The sequence below is a fragment of the Alexandromys fortis genome, unplaced genomic scaffold (genome assembly GCF_014885135.2).
Source record: "Alexandromys fortis isolate MF-2015 unplaced genomic scaffold, M_Fortis_MF-2015_v1.1 scaffold_35, whole genome shotgun sequence".
Taxonomy (NCBI): Eukaryota; Metazoa; Chordata; class Mammalia; order Rodentia; family Cricetidae; genus Alexandromys; species Alexandromys fortis.
In genome coordinates, this window is record NW_026067913.1 from 8,946,125 (window position 1) to 8,971,935 (window position 25,811).

At 46.1% G+C, this 25,811-nt stretch overlaps 1 protein-coding gene and 2 non-coding genes across 3 annotated transcripts in view; 1 reads left to right on the forward strand and 2 right to left on the reverse strand.

The window, feature by feature from the left end:
* The window catches only part of Akap6 (A-kinase anchoring protein 6), a 454,178-nt gene that overhangs the window by 424,001 nt on the left and 4,366 nt on the right, over positions 1-25,811 (reverse strand). The window contains exons 3-4 of the mRNA XM_050138897.1: positions 22,863-24,041; positions 22,654-22,727 (exon numbers count right to left, since the gene is read on the reverse strand). The gene's annotated coding sequence lies outside the window, so the exon portion shown is untranslated. The remainder of the gene's footprint in view (positions 1-22,653; positions 22,728-22,862; positions 24,042-25,811) is intronic.
* On the forward strand, positions 20,899-21,005 carry LOC126499635 (U6 spliceosomal RNA). The gene has a single exon (XR_007591131.1). It is a non-coding gene; the product is annotated as a U6 spliceosomal RNA (small nuclear RNA).
* Positions 21,631-21,737, reverse strand: LOC126499636 (U6 spliceosomal RNA). Its single transcript, XR_007591132.1, has one exon. It is a non-coding gene; the product is annotated as a U6 spliceosomal RNA (small nuclear RNA).

Sequence of the window (25,811 nt, forward strand, 5' to 3'; positions counted from 1 at the left end):
TCCATGGTTTCTACATCAGCTCCTACCTCCGGCTTCCTGCCCTGCTTGAGTTCCTGTCTTTCTTTGAAGATGAACAGCGATGTGGAAGCTTAAGCTGAATAAACCCTTTCTTCCCCAGGTTTCTTTGGTTATGGTGTTCTTTGGTTACTTGGTTATGTTACTATCATAGCAATAGTAACCCTAACGAAGACATCTGTACCCAGAAAAAAATCAACTCTGGCTAGCCCTCTCGCCATATTCTGCTCAACCTCTGGGAAAGTCATTCTAGTTGGCACAGTCACACTCCAAAGAGAAGACCTGGATGGTAACAGCCAGGGATCCATGGCCTAACATCCTGATAAAAGGCCAGGGAACATTTCCAACCCTAGAACCCTAAAGCTCCACCCCTTTAAATAAAAATCCAAAGACAAGGCCTCCTGATAGTTATCACCTCAGAAGTTTGCATATGCACAATGCTGACTGAAAAGTAACGTGAAAAGCAAATTTCAATATAACATTATAGCTATATTTTAAAAATTCTTTTCTACTACTCATGTAATTTTCTAATCAAAACCGTAAAAAGTAAAAGGGCTTGCCTCTAAACTCAGCAGTGATACTGTGTTTGCCCTCAACCTCCTCTTGAAAGACTAAAATCCCAAACAGCACTACCTCCACCTGACGGGTTGTTGCTTTTAACTGGTCTGGAGCGGGATCTGGACAGTTGGGGTTTTTGTTTTTAATTCCTCCAGTATATAACCAGAATAAGTACATCTAGGTCAACCAGGAGAAAAATCTTCATTTATTTGTGTATTTACTTATTTATTTATTCTGAGACGAGGAGGCGTAAATCTCAGGTTGGCCTTGAACTTGTCAAGTGCACAAAATTGACCTTGAATTTCAGATTACCCTGCACTCTATTCCCTCCTGGAGTGCTAAAATCACAAATGTGCACCACCACCCCTAGTTTATCGGATGCCAGGGATTAAACCCCAGGGCTTCTCTTGCTAGGTGAGCACTCTATGAGCTAGCTACATTTTCAGCCTCAAGGCAGAGAGAGAGAGAGAGAGAGAGAGAGAGAGAGAGAGAGAGAGAGAGAGAGAGAGAGAGAGAGAGAGAGAGAGAGAGAGAGAGAGAGAGAGAGAGNAGAGAGAGAGAGAGAGAGAGAGAGAGAGAGAGAGAGAGAGAGAGAGAGAGAGAGAGAGAGAGAGAGAGAGAGAGAGAGAAACTAGGGATTAAACCCAGAGCCTCACACAGGATAGGCAAGCACTCTATCTACCTCTGAGCTATGTCCTCAGCCCTCAACGTAACTGAGAATGACCTGAAACACCCAAACCTTCTGGCTCTACCTTCCTAGTGCTGGATTAAGATAGCTCACTGTCGGAACACAAATGGCTGTGAGCCTGTTCCTCTTTGTCTGAGGGTCAGAGAACCTGAGCTCTCGCAACATTGTTAACAACAGGTGTGGCTACAAACGAGCCATTCCGGCCTAGGGTGTGGTTAGTTAGTATTTTGAGTGTTGAAGAAGATCTGCTCCACCTGGACCAAAGGTCAGAGATGTCAAATCTATTCCTTGTGTCACGCTAATAAAGTCTGTTGCTCCCGCCCCCTTTTTGAGTGAAATAAATATACATCCACTGAGTGTCCCTCCCCAATGCTGTCCTACGTTTCTCTCTCTTATTTCCCTTACGTCTCTGTTCCTTTTGCCTAATAATTCTAATCCTCACCCTCCAACTCTGGAATGGAGGAGTTTTGTCAAAACTTTTGACAGTTTACCACCATACCCAGCTCGTAAAAAAAAGCTTTCTTTACCTGAGTTTTGTTCTGAAAAAAAAAAAATGTCATTAATCTTTCTCCTACAGGGATAGAGTGAAGATAAGACTAGAATCATAAAGAACTTGAGGTAATGAAGAAAGGAAGTTGTAACTGCTATCTTCATGTTTGAAGCCAGTTGTTAACAGTGCTGGCAGCGAAGCCACGAGATTGTGATGAGACAGTGAGATCGTATAAGCAAATACGCAACAAATCAGTCATCGTGAGGCATAAATGTGCATCTCCTTACCACCCCCCCCAAAAAAAAACTGATTGCATTGTCTAACTTAATATTACCTTCAAACAAAAAGTAATTAAGATACAAAAAGAAAACGGGTATAGGAGGCTTGGACCAGGAAGTTTAGATGAAGATCAAGAGGGCGGAGGAAGATTGGGTCAGGCCTCCAGCTTCAGAAAGATAACAAAACAATGTCACCTTGGAAGACACCACTGGTGTCAAGGCCTGCCTGGCTCTCTCTGCTTTCTCTTCTCCTTTGTTCCCTCTCTGTAGGACTGAGACCACCCCTCAAATATCTTCCTTCCGGACAGGCCCCTCACGGCTGAGAGAGAAGAGAAGGGTCACTCCAGAGACCTAAAGCATGACTTGGGGCCAAACCAGATTTCAGAGTAAGACTCAGCAGTCTGAACCACAGAAACTGGGTCTCTAGGAACTTCAGTGTTTTTAAAATCCTCCATTTTAAGAGACTAAGCCAACTATGTATCTCCCTCGGATACATAAAGTCTGCCTTCTCTGAGACTGAGAGTCACAGCCACCTGGCTGCAGGGGGTGACAGGTCTCTACTCAGCCCCAGCTAACACATCACCATGACACTAGCTCAGCTGACTACAGAAGGACAAACACTGAGAAATGCCTTACATAACGACAGACACGCTGAAAAGCGACGGGTATAGACCTGTGTTGGAATCTCACATGGGCAAAATCTCTAGCTCCTTCCAAACGCAACATTTTTAATGACCTAATTTGGTTAAGAATTGATACAACCTCGCCACCAACAGGAAGCAGCTTCAGCATCTCTCCCAGTTTACCCACAGCAACCTGACTCCACACTTCTCCTGGCAGGGAGAGATCCAGGTCTTCAGCTTCCTAAAGAGGGCCTGGGCTAAGCAGCCATTCCCCCATGAGGCAACCCACAAGCTCTGGGCTTCAGAGGCCACCAGTCACCAAACACATTCAGTCAGTATCTCCGCAGCCTCATCTCAACTTCACCCTCACAACTGATGAAAGAGTGTTTTGCTCCTATCTGAATGAGAAGCGCAGTGTAGAGACGCTGACTGGTTTCTGTTCAAGGGCACAGAAGAGAAGCTGTAGGACAGGATATCTCTGAACTCAGTTCTGTCTGATCGTAAACTGTGCTCTTTAAAGTAATACCAATGGGTTCTCTCCAGCACCAGTCAAAAGTCTTCAAACAAGAACTTGAGCAATGATCACAAAAGCCCTGGGAAAGAGGTTTTATCTTTTACCACAGCCATTTTACAGACGAGCAGACCAAGGAGCAGAGAGGTCCAGCAACTCCCCAAATGTGCACAGCTCTGCACTAGCGACACTCAGACTCTAACCCAGGCGAGCTGGTTTAAGCATCCGTCGAGGCTTCAATGACGGCACATATTAGCCCCCTTTCCCTGCAACTTAGTGCGTTCTACATTAACTCATCAAATATTGCTCACCCTTCTGCTATGTACCTAAGGCTTGGCCAGCAGTGGTCCCTTGGTAATCAGCAATACTAGGACAGCATAAGAAAGTTATCCGCAGAATAAAAGGCCAAGCGATGCATCTGGAATACCTGGGGGACCTAAGCTCTGGGAAAGAGAAGATTTCCCTTAGTACCAGAGGTGAGAACAGATAGGGGACACACAAAGGGGACTAGGGGGACTGGAGATGCAGACGGTGACCTCCCCACACCGCACGACTGCTGTACATGTGTTAGCTCTTTTAGCCGTCCTGCGAGACGTCACCCTGTAACAGGTAAAGACAACACAGTTCGTAAAGCTCAACAGTTGATCCAAGTTCACGCAACAACCTAGTGTCAGAGCTGGGTGTGTTATGTCTGCCTCCCCCTGACACCCTTTCCTGAAACCTGGAAGCTTCTCACAGGGGTGAGCAGAAACTAAGCAGGCCAGGGTACTGGGCAGGCACGGACAGAGGCAAGCGGAATTTAATCATTTTCATTTCTAGGCTCCTTAGAAACCAGCAGCGTCCTTCGTCCCCCATCTGCCAGAGGGCTGAGTACCCTTTCAGCCTCAAAGACTCTTCCCTGTTATGATTCTACAAGAAACAAGCTTCTTCTCCACACACTGCCACGTAATGACTTGCTTTGCCCAAGTACAGAACAGCACCCGTGAGCCAGTCAAGCGCACCATGGAAGGACCAGGCCAAGGACAGACTCTGTTGGAACCAGGTCGTGAGGACACAGGCAGGGTACCCTGGGAGACCCCTAGTCCACAACCCTTTGTTGGAGAGAGAAAAGCCCAGAGTTGAGTGTGAGGGGATCAAGGCTGTACATTCAGCACCCCACCCCCCAAAACTTCTGGGTTCCATGAAAATGCTTTGACAGGCAGAGATCTGAAACTCCTGCACCAGCTTGGGAAGGAGGTGACTAAGGATCCGCCTTCCCACAGAGCCTGTCTTTAGACTCAAATGCGGCTAAGACTAAAAAAGAGCAAATCTGTTTTCTCAGCTGACTCAGGTTTTGTGTTATTAGGAAAAGGGGTAGGAGTGGAAGGCCGTCTGAGCGTGAATCACCAGCTCTCCTTCAGCACCCAGGAGTGGGGTGTTTGGAGAAAGTGTCCCTTCTTGACACCTTGCTGGCTCTCTTCCCACTACAGGGAGAGAAAGCCCTGATGTTCCAGCACCCACTGGCAGCCCCTTATAGCATGCCTTTTACAGCACCCACTGCCTATAGCAGAGACAAATGTAGCTGCTGCAATGCTTCTGCCGCAGCACCCTTAGGTCGTCCTCTAAAGTAGATAAGAAATAATGGACCGGGCTGGAGAGATGGCTCAGAGGTTAAGAGCACTGGCTGCTCTTCCAAAGGTCCTGAGTTCGATTCCCGGCAACCACATGGTGACTCACAACCATCTGTAACGAGATCTGGTGCCCTTTTCTGACCTGCAGACAGAATACTGTATACATAATAAATAAATAAATCTTTTTTTAAAAAAAGAAAGAAATAATGGATCCAATAACTCAAACGAGAACCTGCTAGCTGGACAGTAAAAGAAGTGCCCATTGCTTCATGGTCAGAGTGGTAAAAGAGTATCAAGGTCCTCACTCAGCAAGCCTCTCTCTGGGAACATATTTAGCCCATTGCTCTATGTAAGGCCACAGAGGCGCATGCCACCTTTCTCCTAATATTTCCTGCCACTCTTGGGATCCATTCTCACCAATCACCTCATTAAGCAGTAGCCAAAAGACATGACCTTTAAAAAATATATATGTTTCTCTTAATGCACTCAGAGTTTTTATAGGTCACTTTCCTTGCTGGCTCGTGTTTATGGACTTGTACTGTAAGTAAGGAAGATTTCTTCTCATCTTCTTTAGCATTAGGTAAAAAAAATCACCCGAGATCAGAACCCAGGCAAATGTAAAGATATACCAATGCCCTTTAGGTAAGGTCATCTACCCAGTACTGGCAGCACAGCTTTTCTTACCCCTCCCCCAATATGGGACTTTTTTGATCATGAGAAACTGAAACTATTTGAGAATGTAGAAACAAGATAATTGCAAGGTGAAGAAGCTGTACAATCCTCGGTTCTCAAATTCTTCCTCCCCAAGCTCACTCCCTGTGTGTGTATATCGCCTCTCTGACCACTCAAGACTAGCTTTCTTTACACAGCCATATCTTGGCATGCACTCGCTCTCCCTCCCTCTCCCCCTCCCCACCTGTGAAATGCCTTACAAGCTTCTCAAAGGCAGCGTGCAGAAAACTCGGCCTCTCTCCCTGGCACCCCCCACATCCTTTCTCTTTCTATTTTTATAGCATGACTTTACTATGATTGTTCAGATGAGCCTGCATCACTCCTCTTCATGCAGACTCCCCCACACCCAACCAATACCAAGGGCTCTCAGCTCCCTCTTTGATGGACCTAGTAGAGAGTCTCCACTCTCGTTGCCACTAGCCTAGCTCAAACCAAAATTATAATTTCCCTAAATTGCCCCAGCACCCTTCCAGCTGGTTTCTCTGTCTCCACCTACATTCTTCTAACCCAAGACTTGGGTTTCATCTAGTGACCTTTCTGAGGCTTATTTAAGCATGTTCCACGGCTCACTGTCTATGTTTGACTTTAGGATGAACCCCAAAGGCCTTGACTGAAGGGCACCTGCCACTCAGCTCCCCAGAACCTCATCTGTCAGTGGAATTCCTTCACATCCCATGTGTCAACATCAGATCTCTTTCGGAATCCGAAACCTGCCTCTTGTCCCTCCCAGAATCACAAAATTGTCCAGGAGAGAAAGACTGAACACCAAAACCAGGCTTCTCTGCCAACACCATTCCTACCAGCAGAAAGTTCTGGACAGTTGATTAGCGAGTGCTCGCTGGGGCAGAGCACTACTGTGGGAATTACAAAGACACAACTCCTGCCCACCGGGTCCCAGGTTGCCATTGCCTTTGAGTTCAGTCATTTAAGTCCTGAATTGTGCGGATAGTACGCACTGGATCTCAACACTTGAGAAACTGAGCCAGGAAATTGCAAGTTGAAGGCTAGCCTGGTCTATTATGTGAAACCCTGCCTGAGGCAAAAAAAAAAGTTCAAGTTCCTAGAATCGTTCAAAAACACACTAAGCAACTGCCCCTGGCACAGTTGGCTTGTGACTCTACATGGGATTATGGTGCTATTTCTTCCTTCTCTGCTAAACCAGCTCCTACGTGTCTCCTTCAAATCTCTGTACTTTAAGTGAGCTTTCTGCCCCAGCCCACACGGCTGCTTGTGCCCAGCCTAGAAGCTTGGTTTTCTCTGTTGGCTTTCCCAGCTGTTGTCTAAAGCACGGAGCTAACGACCAGAACCCAGAAACCTTGCATTTAAGAGCTATGCGTGGTATTCTACTGATCTGGTTTTTCTAACAAATAGTTTTAAATTTTATTTTTATTACATTTATTTATTGTATGTTGGGGGGGTCACACATTTGTCATAGCGTACATGCAGAGGCCAGAGGACGACCTGCAGGATTCAGTTGTCTTCTTATACCACTGTGGGACCTAGGGGACCTTTACCTGCTGAGCTGCCCGGACAGCCAAGGATTTTTGACTTTAAAACCATGACGCTCGATAAAGGGGGTAGACAGGAGAGCTGAAGAGGTTTCTGATGGCACTTCTAGATTGTTCTAGATAGCATTTTTTTATATCATTTCTAGATCGTTCCTAGGCACCAAGAGAACAAAATAAAGAAGACGATAGGCAAGAGGGTCGATCTGGAGTCAAAGGACTGCCCCCACACACACACACATCGACAGTGCTCCAGAAATATGACTTAAAGAATGGAGACATGGAGTTTTTCAGCGCTGGGGAATGAATCTGGCCAGGGCTCTCTGTGCATCCTACTGAGCACTTAGCTCTGATTGGCAGCCCCAGCCCTGGATGTGGGTCTTGGGGGAGGGGGGTGTTTCTCTTCTGGTTGTTAGGTAGATAACAAGACTCTTAGTATTATCAGAATTGCAAAACAACATCCTTACAGGGGCAAATGACCAAGCCTCCCCATCCTGCCGACTGAGGGCGGGTGGGGGGGGTACAGTTTACTCTCTGGAAGCAGGTTCTGTGCAGTCCCATGTGATACCTCTGCCTGCCAAAATCATGACTTTCACCATATAAATGCCGGTACTGTGCCAAATTTCTCACTACCCAGTTCTAAATAAAATAAAAGGAAGTCTACTTTCCGCAAAGAGAAAGGGGATGCAATACATCTTTTTGATATTCCTTTAGCTTTTCATAATGCCCAATCTGTACCTCACCCACCACACGCCCCTGCAACAACGAAGCAGAAATTTTATGATTCTCGATAGGAATAGAAATTCTAGCAGGCAGGGTTTGTCTGGAAATTGTAATGAAGTATAATAATCCCTGGCTCACCCGTGCCTTTTAGTAGAGAGGAGCAACAGGAATGTGTCAGAGACAGCGCACCACAGCAGGGTTGAACACGACCTTATCAGGAATAGGACCCGGAAAGCCAGTGACCACCTTCCCTTTGTTTTATTACCTTTGGATTTTTCTCAAGCCTGACTCATTCAAACTCAGGTCAAGATCAGACACATACTAGCCTCAGGGAGCTGGTAAGGGAGCCAACTGAGGATTCTAGAGACTTCTTATCGGGGGCCCTAGTTTAATCAAGCACTACTGCGTTTCAGGTATCTTTCCTCTCCCCCACTACAAAGAGAATGTGACTGCATATCTTAGATTGCAGCTGTAGCAAACAGACAAGGTGTTTAGTGTCACAGCAATGCCACGGTTCGCCTGCATTCGCACTAGAGGACTGACGGGTTCTGCATTTAGGGTGTCCTGGTTGGTTTGTTTGGTTGTTTCTGTTGTTGATGATGATGATCAACTTGACACAAATGAGAATTTTCATTTTCTCAACTGAGAAAAACGCCTCAGTCATACTGGCCTGTAGGCAAGTATGTGAGTTTTGTTGATTAGCGACTGTGAGGAGCCACCCAGACAAGTGGTCCTAGGCTGTGTAAGGAAGCAAACTGAGAGCAAGGGGAACAAAGAAGTAAGTGTTAGGCTTCCACAGCCTCAACTTAAGTCCCTGTGCCCTGGTGCCTGCCTCAAGTTCCTGCCCTGACTTCCCTTAGTACAGCTATAAAAAATACACAAGAGGGACAAAATCGAAGTATCTGGCATTGCAATTATTGAAATGGCACCAAATTTGGAACTTTCCACGCTAACAATACTTCTAAAGCATTTTTCATTCTTCTACAGTAAAATATTATGCTTGCCAAGGATTAAAAACCTTTAATCAACAGAAATATTTAACTTGGGAAAGTTGTATTATTTTGCTATTCCCTAGACAGAAATACTGAGATATATTTTCAAATTCAGTTGCTTTTGATATTGACAAATGACTTGGCAAGAAAATAAACTAACCGACAGACAAAAGGCCAAGAGAAGCCCTCTGATGTGGAACCCTCATCCCTCCTACCACTAGGTACCACAGTTTAGCAGCAAGGCTGGAGGCAGCACAGGCTAGCTGCTCCAAAAGAATGCTGTCCTAACCATGCCCCCAGGCTCTACCAGGACTTTAGAGTCTGGAGAAAGCAGGGACTGTGGTGCCGGAGTGAGGTCTGTGAACAGCTTCGGAGCCTCTGCGAGGACACCACACAGTAGGAGACTTTGGGAGAGAAGCAAGGCATTTAAAGAAAAAGCAGTGTGGGATGTTGGGAGTCCTCGCTAGACACCCCTCAGTCCGATTACAGTTCTTGACTCCAGCCCTAGCTCTGAAGGATGTCAGACACAGGAAGGGGAAAATAGGCTGAGAAAGTTTATGGCGTTTGGTAGACGAAAAGGTGCATAGCAGGTGAGATGAAGACAAGAAAGGGCTCAATGAGATTCATTCTGGGATCAGGCGTTTATTTGATGTAGGCCGGTCCGTGCAGAAGCTAAGCACGCTGCTCTGAGTTCCAGGCTTCAGAGCGCGCAACCACAATCCTGTGGGCGAACCAGATGGGAACTAACGCGCACAAGCTCTGGACAGATCATGACGATGGGTAAACCGGACCGCGAAGGTTGAGACTCTGATGCCACGAACCGCCAGACATCAAAGCTAAGGTCAGAGCTGCTCAAAGAACTGACAAATGTAACAATAGCGAGTTTAAGAAGAGCCTGCACCGCAGAACAATCAATGAGAGTAAGGAGACAGCCTATAAAACGGGAGATAGCCTCTGCCAATCATTCCTCCACAGGAGAATCATATCTAGGATATATAAAGAACTCAGAACAAAGAACAAAAGAGTGATGAATGCAGCCAGTAAACAGAACAATGGAACGGACACTCTGCAGGTGACGTATGAATGGATAATGGATGCATGAAAAGATGTTCAACATCCTCAGCTACCAGGGAAAAGCAAATCAAAATTACACTGCAATTTCATTTTCCCCCACATAATATATTCTGATTAGGGTTTTCCCCCCTCTGCTCCTCCCAGTTCCTCCCCAACTCCCTCCCCCCTGGATCTACTTCCTTTCTCTCACGGAAACCATAATATATACACAAAGGACCTGTAGGGTAAAAAGGTGAAAAGAATTACCTGTAGGGTAATTTTGAAAATAATTAAAAAAATAAAAATCCCCGACATAACATTATGAGACAAAGAACTTCTAAAGATCCCACTGAGTTTGTTTTCTGTTGGTCATTGGGGGCTGGGCAAGCACCCACCCTTAAGAGTAGTTTCCCCAGTAGTCCTTGAGACTCCCTAGAGAAAGTTCAGTTTTCATTTTCAAGTGGTTATCAACTGGATATAGTTTCTGGGTCAGAGATGGGGTCACGTGTCCACTTCTCCATCCAGCTCTAGAACCCCATCTGGTGCAGACCCGTGCAGGCGTGTGCAAGCTGCCTCGGTCTCCTGGAGTTCATCTGAGCTCTGCTTGAGCTGATTCACATGGCCTTGTTGCCATGGTGTCCCCACCCACTCTGCTCTCACTCTTCCCACCTCCTTTTCTGAGGTTCTCTGAGCCCCGAAGGAGCCATCCCATTAAGAGCTGAGTGTTCCCAAGTCTCTCTGGCTGTGGGGCTGGTGTAGGTTTAATCTGTGACCCTCTGTCCAGGTTTGCCCAACAGTCTCACGACTTTGTTTCAGCATTGGTAAGGGGCACCCTTTCCCTTGCAAAAGCAGGTCAATTTAGATGGCGAATTATACTTTTCCATAGGTGTCGTCCATCCCTAAGATGATTGGTTTCTGCTAATCTGATTGTGACACCTTTAATGTGGGGCCCTGTACTTTCCCTTCAAGTCACTCCTAATCTCGGGCCACTTCAGGAAGCCTTTTCTCTCTGTTCTCCTTTCCTGGCTCTCTTCCCCGTGTCTCCCGAATTCTTTTCTACCCAAATCTTTCCCATAGTGCCTTGGTCTGTCTCTGAGGAAAAGGAATGCGAGTCAAGATTATTCAGCGTCTCAGAGAAACAACACTTACAAGACCACCATTCCTGGTACTACCCCTGTTGACATTTTACATAGCGCAACTTCATTCAGCACAAGGTTAAACTGACAGGGCCCCTCCTAAGAATGATAACAACAAGAAAGAAGAAATTCCCCCATCTTGGCCCATATGAATAAATAAAAACGAGCTTGGGTGAAAGTCCTACATGGAGGCGAGGAGATGGATTATTAGTTCGAGATGTTCCCACCTACTAACAAGAAAAGGCTAACTTATGTACTTATGTAAGCAGTCTGGTTTATTCCTGAGACTTTTATCCATTTCCATTTATTTATCTCAGAGTTTGCACCTGTAGGAGTCAGGAACAAACTCTATTTTGCTCAGGATAAATCATCATTCACTCCAGGAGGCACAAAAGGCATCTCCCAAATCAGAAGACACAGGGAGAGAGAAATGAATGCTGGGAAGAACAGAGCCCATTACTAAGCTCGGATTTTTTTTTTTTTTGCGTTTTATTTTTTATAGAAAATTGTTTTTTAACTTCTCTCTCAGAACAGGAGGAGGAATCCATCTGGTTTGTAAACTTTGTGTGACCTTCTGGCATCATTGCTATTAAGAAAATTAATAGTAGACCCGTGATCCCTTCCTTAATAAAATGGGAGAGCCTGGACTCAGACACAGAAGTAAATTAGGAATTTTCAAAAGACGATGCAACTGTGTAGAGTATGTCTCTGAAAACGCGGGCTGAGACCCTCCTCCGACTATCCCTTCTGTGGTCTTAAACAAAACCTCTCAGAGTCTCAGTTTCTTGCCTGTGGAGACTAGAATGTTTTGTTTTGTTTTCCGCCGTAGCATCTCCTATACACAGTTCTCTGTGTATGGCTTGGTCATTTGTTCAGGAAGAATTTCTTTTTCCATTATTTTCCATCAGGAAAGATGGCTCCTTGCCATCTCCCATAACCCATGCTCTCTAACATCTCTGGTAGTTCATCTTGGTTGTCAACCCGATGGAATTTAGACTCACCATAGAAACAGATCTCTCGGCGTTTCTGAGAGAGATTGTCTAGATTAGGTCAACTGAGGTAGGATAGCCTACCCTAACTATGGGTGATGCTATTTCACATCCAAAAGCCTCCAGAATGAGGGAATAGGGAGAGAGGAGCTGAGCACCTACAACACGGACCCGCTGCCTTAGGTTCCGCTGCCATGACTTTCCTGACACGATGGACTGAACCCTCAACCTGCACACCCAAATGACACCTTCCCGTCTTAAGTCACCTTTGTCAGGCATTCTGTCCCAGCAGCACACAGACTAGCTAGTGCTTGAAGAGAAGCATCCGAGATCTTGACACTCTCTCTCTGCTTCCATCTGTCCTCGAATCTGATACGCTGCATGACAACTCCTCAACGCTGGTTTTTGGCAAGTGAAAACTATTTTTGCTTTGCATAGACATCCCTTGGGTATTAGCTCTCAGCACAAACACCTCAGAGCAAAGAATCCATCTTAAACTAGAAAACAGTTTGAATACCAAGCTTACTATAATGGGCCACTTTGGGTAAGTGAGAAAATACCACTGAGAAATGAATTACTCACACTTTGTGATTCTCCTGAGGCAGTATATGGATTCAACACATACTTTCAGCCTCAATGGGTTCAAGAATCCCAATCCCTGTTCCTCCTTGACCACGAGAATTGCATCATTACTCTTGCCTGGAAAGGTACCCGACTTACAACCAACTTTCATCGACTCATTTCTGACTCCGAGACATATTTGTTCATTTAAAAGAGACTTAAGAGAACCAGCTGTTCCTTTTTCACTAGTAGAAGATCTGTTTTAGGGACCCTTAAGCCTGTTCTAAAAATGGTGGTCACAGTTTGCTAGCTCTCTGTTCCTGTGAGATAGAAATGTTACATGACCAGGACCAGGAACATTAAATATCACTTCAAGATTTTTTTGAAAGATCTCAAAAAAATCCTATCCTCGTTGGCACCATGAAATAAGGTGCTACCTGTGAAAACCATAAAATGTGGCACGTTATCAGAACACTGTTCCCCACAGTGGGGAGGAAAGATGTCTTACGAGGAAGTCAGTTGCAGAAGCTTCTTTAATGATAGCGAAGGAGGACTGTGAGCCACTGAGTCAAAAAGAGGAAATGATGAGAGAGAGAGCGAGAGAGAGCGAGAGAGAGCGAGAGAGAGCGAGAGCGAGAGCGAGAGCGAGAGCGAGAGAGAGAGAGAGAGAGAGAGAGAGAAACATTGTGCATAATATGAACACAACACAGCATAGCTCTCCAGCTTCTCAACACTACAAATGGCTCCTATCATGAAAACCTTATTTTCTGGTGGATCTCAAGTTCTAGTCTCCCTATAACACCAGTGTTTATAGTCCATCTATAAACTTCCCCGTGCAACTCTCTAGATGCAGCAGGCGTCAATGCATACTCTCTGCTCCCTGGTACTTCTGTGCAATCCCTGTATCTCCCCTATGGTACTAATGTCATTCATAAGCCTGTGCTAATGTCTGTGATCCACTGAGAAACAGATTTCTCAGACTCTGCTTTATAGGCAATTTGGTGAAGTCCATGACTGATGTGGAATTCCCTTCTGCATGCTGTGAATATGTTTTATTGCCATTGGTTAATCAAGAAACTGCTTCTGGCCAAAGGGTAACAGACTAAAGTCAGGCAGAAAATCTGAACAGAGACAGAGAGAGAGAGTAGGTGGAGCCGATCAGATGCCAAGTACCTACGAAAGAGACAGATGCCAGACGCCAGTCAGATCCTTATCTGTAAGCCACGGGCCTTGTGGTGATACATAGCGTAATAGAAATGAGTTAAGATGTAAGAGTTATCTATAAATATGCCTAAGCTATTGCTCAAACAGTGTTGTAATTAATATAGTTTTCTATGTTATTATTTAGGTCTGAGCGGCCGGGAAACAAACAAACAGTCTCCACTTTCACACGATGTCAGGGCCCCTAGCTCTCCGGAGATTTTATTTCCCATGACTCAGATACCTTCTTATAGTAATCATGGAAGGAATAGATAGACTTCCAGATGTTCTCAGGGTCTGGATGAAAACATCAGTGCTGATGCACCTCCACTGGCCAGTTCTCTCCAGGCTAACAATGCTGTCCAACAGAGGAGCTCACCAAAACCCTCCCTGCTTCTAAACCTGAAGTCTTAATGGGTGATCACAACAGACAGAAGCACAGGCAGAACATTCATACACTTAAAATAAAACCATAAAATCTCAAAAACATTCAAAAAGTGGAAATAGTATTCCAAAGGCAATGTGTATATTTATAGGATTCTGACAGAGATAAATGAAGGAATATATTCTTTGAAAAGTAAAACAAAAAAAATAGATACAAGTAGAGTTAAAGAAAATGCATAAGGAGGAAGACATCCCTGGCCTGCCTGATGCCATTCGGCTCAGGCAGGTGCAAGTTACACACAGGCCAACCTGGGTCCTCAAGACTGTGGCTGGTGGGTGTTGCTGGGTCTTTCCTTCTTACTCCATGGCTTGCTGTGTGGCTAGGTGGCTGGCCCTTGATGTCCTCCTCCTTATTCTCTTGCTCCTCCCTCCTTTCTCTTCTTCTATGTATTCTCTCTGCCTGCCAGCCTTTCCTATCCTTTCTCCTCCCTTGCTATTGGCTGCTCAGCTCTTTATTAGACCAATCGGGTGTTGTAGGCAGGCAAAGTAACACGGTTTCACAGAGTCAAAGAGATGCAACATAAAAGAACGTGAGACATCTTCGCATCATTAAATATTCCAAACCATAAACAAATGTAACACGCCCTAAAATTAATATTCCACAACAGGCAGGAAGATATCCATGGCCTGCCCGACGTCATTCAGCTCAAACAGGTGCTAGTCATCCACGGGTTAGCCTGGATCCTCGAGGCCTGAGCTGGTAGACATCCCCGTGTCTGCATGGTACCAGGTGGTATGCCATGGTGATGATCATATGTGTGGTGGAGAAACGGGAGAGAAAGAGAAACGGCATGGTTCGTGAGCTGTGGAGAGAGGCAGAATGGGGGAAACGAAGGCGGTGAGGAGCAGGCTGATGTGGGAGACCTGCTTGCCACCCAGGGCCTTGGTGATGTTCGGGTCCAGGGATGCTGCCAAGGGCCATGTCTGGGTCCAGGGTGCTACCACAACCACAATCAGAGTCTGTGTTGGCATCAGTATCCATGTTGCCACTAATGGTCACAAGGATGCCCAGTGTCTGGGCTGTCCCCTGGGGCCATGTAGGTGTCTGAGGGTTATGCAGCCCCGGGGACCATACTGATCTGTGACCTGCACTGACTCCTGGTTCCATGATGACATCAGGGATAGAGCTGATTCTGAGGTTCATGTCTGCATCCATGGCCCTATCACAGCCAGAGTTTGAGGTGATGTCCTTGACTCCTGTTACCACCAAACACTGTGGGGATGTCCAGGGGATGTCCCAACACCCAAGGCCATGTTGGTGTCCAGGAGTCTTGCTGCAGATGTGACACACTGGTCTGAGTGGCCTGAGCTGCTACCTGAGGCCTTGATGATCCCTGGGCCAGGCTGCTGCCAAAGGCCACGTCTGGGTCCATGATTCTATAGCAGCCAGGGTCTGAGCTGGCATCTGTGACTGCTGTTGCAATGGAGGGCCACGTGGTTGCCTGGGGTCTGTTCAGTCACCTGAGACCATGTCCAGGGGCCACGCTGCTGCTGAGCCATGCTGATCTCGGTGGCCTGTGCTACCACCTGGGGCATGGTGACATCCAGGACAGGGCTGCTGCTGAGGACTGTGTCTGGGTACCTGTTTGTGCTTCTACCACAACCAGGCTCTATGTTGAGGTCCGTGGTCCATGCTGCCACCAAAGGTCACAGAGAGACCTGGGGTCTGGGCCACAACCTGTGGCCTTTAGAGTCTGAGGGCCATGCTGCAGTTGGGGGTCATACAGATGCAAGTGGCCTGTGCCGCTACTTGGAGCCATGGTGTCATTGGGCCTGAGCTACTGCCTGGGGCCATATCTGGCTCTGTGGTGCAGCTGCAGCTGCAGCTGGGCTCTGGGTTGATGTCTGTGGCCCATGTCACCACAGGGGCCAAAGGATCCATGCATGGATATCATACATGATGAAATCCAAGGACAGTACTGAGCCAGCCCTGTTCTTCGCTGGCCCTAGGATAGCTGGCCCTGCCCCTGGCTGAACACTGTAGCAAGAGAGGTGGCCCTGACTGTCACAGGAGAGTTGGCCCCACCCCACCATTGGCTTGGGAAAACTGGCCCTGATGGCATGGTCAGAAGAGAGGGGGGCAGCTCCAGCGGTGCTGCCCACACCCAAGGCCACTAAGAATGAGCAGGTGTTGGAGAGGCAGAAAAGATGGAGATGAGAAGAGGGTTTTTTTTGTTTTGTTTTGTTTTGTTTCGTTTTATTTATTGTTTTTGTTTGGTTTGGTTTTACTTTTATTAATTTTCTTTGTGGGGGCAGTGCTGCAAGGGTGAAGGGTCGGTATGTGAGGCGGGAAATGAGTGGAATTGGGTGTATGATATGAAATTCCTTAAGGAATCAATAAAGTAATTGTGTTCAAAAAAAGAAGAAGAGCCGGGCGGTGGTGGCGCACGCCTTTAATCCCAGCACTCGGGAGGCAGAGGCAGGCGGATCTCTGTGAGTTCAAGACCAGCCTGGTCTACAAGAGCTAGTTCCAGGACAGGCTCCAAAACCACAGAGAAACCCTGTCTCGAAAAACCAAAAAAAAAAAAAAAAGAAGAAGAAGAAAAAGAAAATACATCAGAAACTAAAAATCTTAATACATAAGAATATCAATAGAGACCAGTTCATCTCTCATCCCTCATCTGAGAAGTTTCTAATCGAAACTGGGGACGATTAACACAAAGACCCATGATTGGCCAAGGTGCAGAGAACAAGAAACGTAGGAATTCTCTGTCCTAAAGTGAATATATATATATTCCCTCCCGAGGCTCAGGGATCATTGTTGAAGGGCGGCAGGAGGAGTGTAAGACCCTGAAATAGTGGGCGACCACAATTTCACAAGGAAACACGTGTGATCTGCATATAGGAGGGCAGCTGCCTAGATCAATAAAGATTTCAGGAGAAATGAGCACAGAAATTTAAAAATACATAATATGTCTTTATTTCATGTTCATAACGAGTTTTGTAAGTTTCTTTAAAGTTAGAATAAAGCCACACACAACCCTAAAAAGGATATATGGTATATTAGTCATGGGAGGAGAGGAATCAAGAGATTTTCTTTTTTTTTTTTTTTTTTTTTTTTTTGGTTTTTCGAGACAGGGTTTCTCTGTGGCTTTGGAGCCTGTCCTGGAACTAGCTCTGTAGACCAGGCTGGTCTCGAACTCACAGAGATCCGCCTGCGTCTGCCTCCCGAGTGCTGGGATTAAAGGCGTGCGCCACCAACATCAGGCTCAAGAGATTTTCTTATCTGTAGAGAAGAGATGTACTAAATAAACCCAGGCTTTATAGAAATCTCAAAACTTGAATGTGCTAGAACTGTAAGGGCAGCTACTAAAATGAGAAAGTGCGTGTGTGTGTGTGTGTGTGTGTGTGTGTGTGTGTGCGCGTGCATGTTCCAAGCCAATATAGAGATTACAAAGAAATAAGAGATGATGACCAAGTCATCAGAAATCAGGAGTGGGGAAGGAAAAGGCAGAGCAGGAGGGATGGAGGAGCGAGAGACAGAACAAGGCAGCAGGAAGGCTGTGGCTTGGTGGTTACACGTCTTCCAAAGGTCTGCTCTTCTATTCAACAAGGGGACTGCTGTTACGAAGTGGCAACAGGGCCGGTTCCTAAGCTCGCTCTGCAGCCAGGTAGGACAGTGTGACCAGGTCTCACCAATGAAAGGCAAGCGAAACTTAGGATGACTTATAGCCAAACGTGTTAAGAAGCCGTCTCCTGTACCTTCTCCACTCCCCTTCAGTGCTGACCTTGGAACTTAGGTGTGGGGTAGCAGAACCTAGGTGGAAATAGTCTGGATTCCTGAGTGACTACAGGCCACCATTCCTCTGCGCTTAAGTCATTCCCAACACAAGCCTCTTCATGTCTACCAAGGCACTACAAGAATGAAACATTTATTTTAGGAGGATTGGCTGTTTCCTGAGTTTATGAATACATCTAAACTTGAAGACACGTCAAAACTAAGTTTCAGCTTAACTATTACAAATAACAGTCTAGCTTCCTCTGTAGCAGAGGGTGACCTTGAACTTCTGATCCTCTAGCCTCCGCTTCCCACTTACTGTGACAACAGGCAGGCAGGCGTGCGACCAGTGTGCGACCAGTAATAGCCAGTAATAGCGCACAGAACTAGAGATTAAACAGGGATCCCTGCATGCTAGAAAAGTATTTTATGAAGTAACTGTCATCCCCAGGCTAGGAATTTTTTTTAAGTTACTCCAAACTCTCTCTCTCTCTCTCTCTCTCTCTCTCTCTCTCTCTCTCTCTCTCTCTCTCTCTGTGTGTGTGTGTGTGTGTCTGTGTGTGTTTAAAAATTTCTACCAGGACTGAAGGAATGGCTCAGCGGCTAAAAGCACTTGCTGTTCTTCCAAACTCAGCTGAATTCCTAGCACCAGGCAGCTCACAGCTGTCAATAACTCCAACTTCAGAGAAATCTGATGTCTGAAGGTATCTGCACTCATGTGTACATACCCACGTGCAGGTAGACACACACCTAGGTCACACCTAGGATGTGAGGATTTGGGTTCAATTTCTTCTCTTTTAAAAGAGAGCAAAATTCCTAAAGAGGAAATCTCTTGCAGTGGAGGTTGGATTTTTGTTGTTATTGTGTTTTTAAAGAGGGTCGGTTCACAGAACGTTCCTTTTCTGCGAACGAAAAGAAACCCAGCAAAGTTGACTTTCTGCTGATGAGCACGCACTATACGGCCATGGTTATAAAATGATAGGCTTAGAGTCTCCTTTCCCCTCTGTAACCTGTTGAAAAGGTATTGACTTAGTGATACTCGGCAGTGCAGAGGAAAGAGAAACAATTTGGCTTCAAACACTGATAAGATCAGTGCCAATATTGTTCGGCAAACTTAGTCTCAGTTTCCTCTCACGGAAAAAACACATCTCATTAGATCCAAAATATCATTGATTATAAGATGTACGGGCAATTTGATTAAAGTGATCACTAAGCTAAGCAGTTTTGAGTAGCTGTTTTTGAGTAAAGCAACAGAATTACCGTTATGTGAACAATTAGTATGACACTAGAGTCCAAATGTTCCAGAAAACAAAAGTAAATTTTTCCTCATTAAAAAGTATCTAATCTGAGAAAATCCTTGAAATAAATGTCTGCTGAAGCTACGCTGCTATTCATGTCTATTAAATTTATCATTCTCACAAAAGCAAATCTGAACTCAAGGTCCAATTACAGTAAAAGACGCCTACTGTGTCGCCCTCCTAAATACTTCTGAAAAACAGTGATTAAAAACAAAATAGTATTTCCCTCCAGAAGATTGGAGGTTCACATATACTTAATCAAGGGTGAAAGAACTTATTTTAATTTTGAATTAAAATGTTAATTTGGGAGTCTTTTTGAGTTTAGCAGGAGTCAAAAGGGTGTGGATGTGTAGTGTAAGACATGAGCATAATATACAATAACAAAAGCATAAGATGAACGGAGTAAACATGTTGAGTTAGTAATGTGTGCGGAGTATCGCAGGGCTCGGGAAGAACCATTCGGTGAGGAGACACAGCTTCAGTCTGAGGAAGGTAATTTGCTAAACCAAGGAACTGTACTTTGGAAAATACCTGGATAAGGAACCCAACTATCCAGAGACTAAGAATCAACGCTCCCCTTTTCCATTTTCTTTGCCTTTTCCTTCGCTTAATTCCTCTGGCAGGAACCGGACAAGTTGGCTGCCAAAGACCATCCTTACTAACTCCTGAGGCAGGAGTTAAATACAAACATACCACCAGGCATTTACCTGGAGAAATGTTCATTAGCGTCTACAACCATTAGGGGAAGGTTTGGGAAAGCTTTAAAATGGAGGTGTCAGGATGCTGACCCCGTCACACTTTATTATTTACGTGTCAACATCACATGCTCCTGATGAGGTAGACGCCCTATCAAGTACACCCCCTACCCATCACTATTGCACACAGAATTAAAAAACAAACCAACCATCTCATCAGGCTCTCCGCCTCTATGCATATGCACACGTTTCCAAGAGACAGGGCAAATAAACCAATTAAGCAGCATAAAAGACCAAATGCATAACAACACAATGGACCACATCTAAGACATACCCCTAACAAGGTAAGTATCACATGTCTTCAATGAATCATTAGCCTAGAAAGAAGCGAATAATGATCACCGGAGAACAGAAACCCACGTGTGTGGTCATAAATACAAATGGGAGACTAGTTTAGCCCTTTGTGACAGTTTCTAAGATGGCATCTTTGAAATCACCCAGCAAACTTGAGCGCGAGCTGAGGATCAGGCGATGTACAGGACTTTTATTAACATTTCCATATTTCCTAAGGGTTGGGTCGTTAGTTTTCTGCTGTTTCCGAAGTACTTTTCACGGAAACTAAGCTGCGACAAGCGGTTCTGGAGCACTGTGCGGTCCGAGGCGAGCCTCCCCGAGTCCCCCCACCCCAGCCTCCCGGAGTTCACCACCCCAATCTCCCCGAGCCTCGCCGAGCCTCCGCCGCTCGCTGCCCCTCAGGCTCTACCGCGAGCCGTCCCGGCATGCCCCGCGGGCAGAAAGCAGAGACCTCACCGTCCAACCTAGGCGACTAGAGCAGTCCCCTTACCCGGCGTGCATCGGGCGCTCATTTGCATGCGCTCCCTCAGGTAAATCACGCAGGTCCACGCAGGCAGCACGACCTCCACTCGGCAACCGTGTTTACGAGCCGAGACACAAGACTTTAATAAGAAGACCTCTCTTAAGTCTCTATGCACCCCGAAAACATATTGATAAAAATCACCCTAATGTAAATAGATAGAAATTAGTGGCCCTTATATAGCTCTTGAATACACCGAAGACTCGTGCTCGCTTCGGCAGCACATATACTAAAATTGGAACGATACAGAGAAGATTAGCATGGCCCCTGCGCAAGGATGACACGCAAATTCGTGAAGCGTTCCATATTTTGCCAACTGGATTCCTTTACGTGCGTAGTTGTAAACTACATTACTTTGCACTCAGTGAAAGTTTGCTTACTTTTTCTAATGTGAGCATGGTTGTCTACGGCATTATAAAATAGGGATTAAGCTCACCCAAACCCGGAATACTTGAAGTGTACCTTTCTTTAATTCGAAAATAGACCTGAGTTTTTCTTCCCTACCCCGAAGCCCGGGGCCCCAGGAAGTTTAACATTCTCCCTCAGACTTCCCGGCGTGTGAACCGCGTGCTGGAGTCCCGGCAGGGACGCACCGGAGCCTCGCCGGTCTCTTCCCCGGCGTCCTGGCACTCTCTGCTGGTTCTGTCCACCTGAGTGTGCAACTGCTAAAAGCAGCCAGCGTTAGGATCTGTCTCCACAAACTGCATGTAGCCTCGAAAGGACACTAGCAAATGCTGCTCTCCACAAATTTGATAACAGCAGGTTTTAATTGATTAAAAAAAAACAAGTACCCGGGTCCAAAGACACGAATAAATGGGGGCACTTAAGAGTGACGTGTCCCGTTGCCTTGGAGACGCCGGAGGCTGTTGAGGGAGGGGCCGCTGCAAAAGGAAGAGGTCAAGAGTCGCCCAGTCGGTCGGTTCTTACATAAAGTATGCAAAATATGGAACGCTTCACGAATTTGCGTGTCATCCTTGCGCAGGGGCCATGCTAATCTTCTCTGTATCGTTCCAATTTTAGTATATGTGCTGCCGAAGCGAGCACGTATCTGGCTTCTGGACAAGGAATATATAAGGCACAATATCTCGGAAACTTTAAGACTACGGTGACTTAGTTACCGCGTGTTCTTGCACTCCCCGAGAATGGAAACGCATTTTCTTCACCAGAAATCTATGTCTATGCTCGTGACTTCGGATGCTAAGCGGAGAGCGCGTGGCAGCGTGGACCCGCGTGGTTTACCTCGGGGGGGAGGGGGTGGGACATGCAAATGAGCGCCCGGTGCACGTCGGGTAAGCGGCCTCTCCTGGAGTCTAGGTGGGACGGTGAGCTCCCTTAGCAAAGGGCTCTCCGGGCGCCCCGGGAGGCTCGCCCTTCCCTGACACCGGTCGGGGAGCTGGGGAAATGTGTGGCTGCTCAGTCTCCAGAGCCCCGAGTTGATCACCCTTCCCCCACCCCACTCCTATTAAACCTGTAACTCGTTACCGACGTCCCAGTGTGACGTAGGCGCCCGGAGCAGAGAGCTCTGACGTCTGCCCGGGGACAGGTGATCCCTCCCGTGCTCAGCCCCGCGGCTTCTGCACCTCCGGCGCGGATTCCGTCCGTACCGGCGACCACGCCCTTCCACTCTGCCCGGGCGGCCGGTCTCAGGTGACACCGGCCCGTGCACATTTTGCGCAGGCGCCGGTTGTGTCCAGGACCGAGGTCTGGGACCCAGGGCCGCACCCCTTCACAGGTGTCTGGCAGGCGCTAGCCTGTTGCCTGGCAACCAAACATCCGGCACGCAGATGGGAGGGCGGAAGCCCACCTCCTTGGCTGGAGAGGGGACTTTGAGAATGTACACTGCTCACTTTGGAGTAGAACAGCCGAACCGCTCTTGCACTTCCTTTCCTCTGCCTGCATATTAAGTGACATTTGCGTTCAACGTGTTAGCCCCGTAGCGATACAAATGTGTAAAACATACCTGCTTGCCGGAAATCGTTATTGTACTCGTAAACAACAGCAAAGCCTGTGCTGTTCAAGTCGTAACTCTGCGAGCTGTAAAATGAGGGACAAAGGTCAGAGCCTCTGATCGCTGGCGTGGTTTCAGCATTTCTCCGAATGAAGTCGGGGCAAAGGTCCTCACGCGTGCATATAATTAGCACCTCCGGTCGGCTGTGGCGTGGCACATACCTGAAATCCCCGCACAGGGGAGGTAATCACAGAAGAACCAGAAAGTCAAGGCCAGCCTCTCCTGCAGGCGACTACAAGCCCAGCCTGGAAGAACAGCTAAAATTCCTTCCAAGGGCAAGAACGATTCCCTCAGAGTTCACTCTGGGGAACCCGGGAGGTGAGCTTCCTTCTAGGACGCAGAGGAGTGGCTCCCGGGGTCACAGGCGCTCACCGTCCGGAAAGCAGCACCTGCCCTTGCCCAGCAGGGGTGAGGACTTCCTTCCCCGCGGCCGAAAAATGGACCCCCAACTGCCTCGCCCTCCCCACCTGACAGGCTCTAGCCCCGCCCCTCCACGAGGTCACCTGCAGTTCTGGACAGAGAGGGGCGGAACCTCAGGGAAGGGTCTGGCGACCTTCACCCCTTCACGGGCAGGTGATCTTTGGCAAACAGGCACAACTGAACGCAGCGAAGTGGTTCAGACGACAGTCCTGTACACCACCTATACAAGCTCTGTCTCAAACATTGAATGATTGGTTACATCAAGTAACTCCCCTCCTCCCTATCACCCCAGCTCTCCTCTAACTTGACACATGAAGTAATTTTGAGAATTGTTTAATTGGCACCCAGTTTCCTGAAGCACAAAGAGGAAATCGTGTGAAGTCGTATAGACCTGCACTGCTGAGACAAAGCAGAGGCCAGAAAGCCGCGAGCACTATGGGAAGGCAGGGAAGCGCAGCCTGCTTTCTCCTCTGTGTTTAGAGCTGAGGAGGTTTTCTTTCACAGCTTTTGAAAAGTAATAAAAACATTGTTCTTTCACATTCAAAAGAAAAAATAAAACAAATACAGAACAGCGAAAAAACGACGTGTCTGTTGAATTAAATTACCCATTAGAAGTTTTTTGTTTTGTTTTGTTTTTTAAGGCTTCTACTAGCCTATCTTTTCAATAGACTATTTCTGTTTTCAAAACTGTTAAGATGTAATAAATTGATATTCGATTTTATGATTTGAACAAATGCATCAAAACCCTTTCATGGTCTCTCACTCCTAAAAACTTTACTACTAAATGATCTCTCGCACAGAATTACGGCACGGTGAGAAGGACGGTCAGTTACAAGGTCGTGGTCTTGATGGTCTTCCGTTGCTCACTCCTTCAGAGTCAAGCTGCACCCCACAAAGATGGCTTATTAACTCTTTACATTCTGAAAATTAAAGAAATGTTTACTGTATACAGAAGGGAAAAAATTAAGTTAACATCAAGTCTATTGAGTAGAGAATATTTTCCAATGTGTACAGTTTGGGGGGGGGGAGAAGCCCTAAGTGAATATGTATTGTTAACATGGGTGCAGCCATGTCAAGACCCCAATACCTCAGACCCATGGGAGTGGCAAAGGCTTCCTCCGGTGAGGCTTAGAGGAGCATCAATATTATCTACAGTAGATGATGTTCTGGGCTGAGCTCCTAGTGAAAAGAACATAACACATAATAATGTATGCAATAATCTAAGAAAATTAAGCCTCTAACTTTAAAACTGCCAGAGAAGAATCCTGGCAGTGATCCCAACATGCTGCTCGGTAAATCTTTAAAGCTATAGCACGTAATTCAATGTGGAGTTAATATAACGATACAGCTGAAGTAAAACAGGCATACTGGCTCATACCTCTGGGGAGGCCCTGGGGAGGCAGAGGTCAACATGGGTCTACTAGTGATTTCCAAGCCAAATAAAGCTATGCAGTGAGACCCTATCTCAAAAAGGCAAAATAAATAAATGAATACATAAATAAATAGCATATATTCTTGAAGTCAGTGTATAAATATGTAATTCAATCAGTTAATTTCAAATTCTTATGGATATCTGCCAAACGATTCTTTTTAGTTTTAGCACAAATAGACTGCTGAACACAAGGAAGGAGCCACACAGCTCATCCTGGCCATTAGTTCAGCAATTGTCTCAACAGAGAAGCAGATTGCTGGCTGGCCTCCTCGGAAATTCCCTCTTTCCAGAAAACAAGGCAGACAGGCTTGTGTGGGGAAACCAGTCATATCTCTCTGTTGGTTTTGCTTTTGGTTATTTGGGGGTTTTGTTTTGGGGGGAGTCATTTTGTTTGGTGTTCAGATTCAGCACCATGTCTGCTACGGACAAAGTTCAAGAATGTAGGATTTCCCACAGGCAGTTAGAAGACTCTGGAAGTTACTCTTTTACAACAGATCAAAAGTAATCACAGACTAAATCTTATGATTATTGCTTCCGTTCTGTTTGGACTCGGGTTAGTCACATTAATGTTAAACCTTTATGTGTGCAGCTTGTCTTGAAAGCATTTGGCTTTTGCTTGGCGCAAACACTTTATTTGCATGATTTGATCTGCCTGTGTTCCTTTCTCATTAACCCCTCCGGAGAACCACACTACTCAGGGATACACCGTTCCCATGATGGAGTTTATTAAAAGCATAAGAAAATAACAGTTTGGGCCACTGAAAATGTTATTCACATGTGTACTACCGGAAAAAGAGGTTTTGCCTCCATAGGCAAATAATTCAGTTTAAGCACAGTAACAGACATGGGCCATGGCTTTGTCCAGAGAGTAGGATGTGCTGCCCTAATCACAGCCAAATGAAGACACTGACCCTTGAAATATGGTTTATCAAGTTAGTATTGACATGAAGATTATGATGCACCATTCTGAAGCTCTTGGATCATCAGTGTATGGCACACTGTAGGAATAAAGACTCCAGTCAAGATTACTTGTCACGCATGAAGGAAAAATGTTCCATCTCACACTAGATTATTTAAGCTTTTCACATTGTTTTTGGGCTACATTATTTAAACTACTTATATGTGTGGATGAACCAAAATGTAATGATATGATAATATTCATATTATTATGACTATTATGAAAAACATAGGTAAAACCCAAAGCTATAACAAAAATAAAATGACCAAAACCAAATCATTTATTCCTTTGTTATGCTGC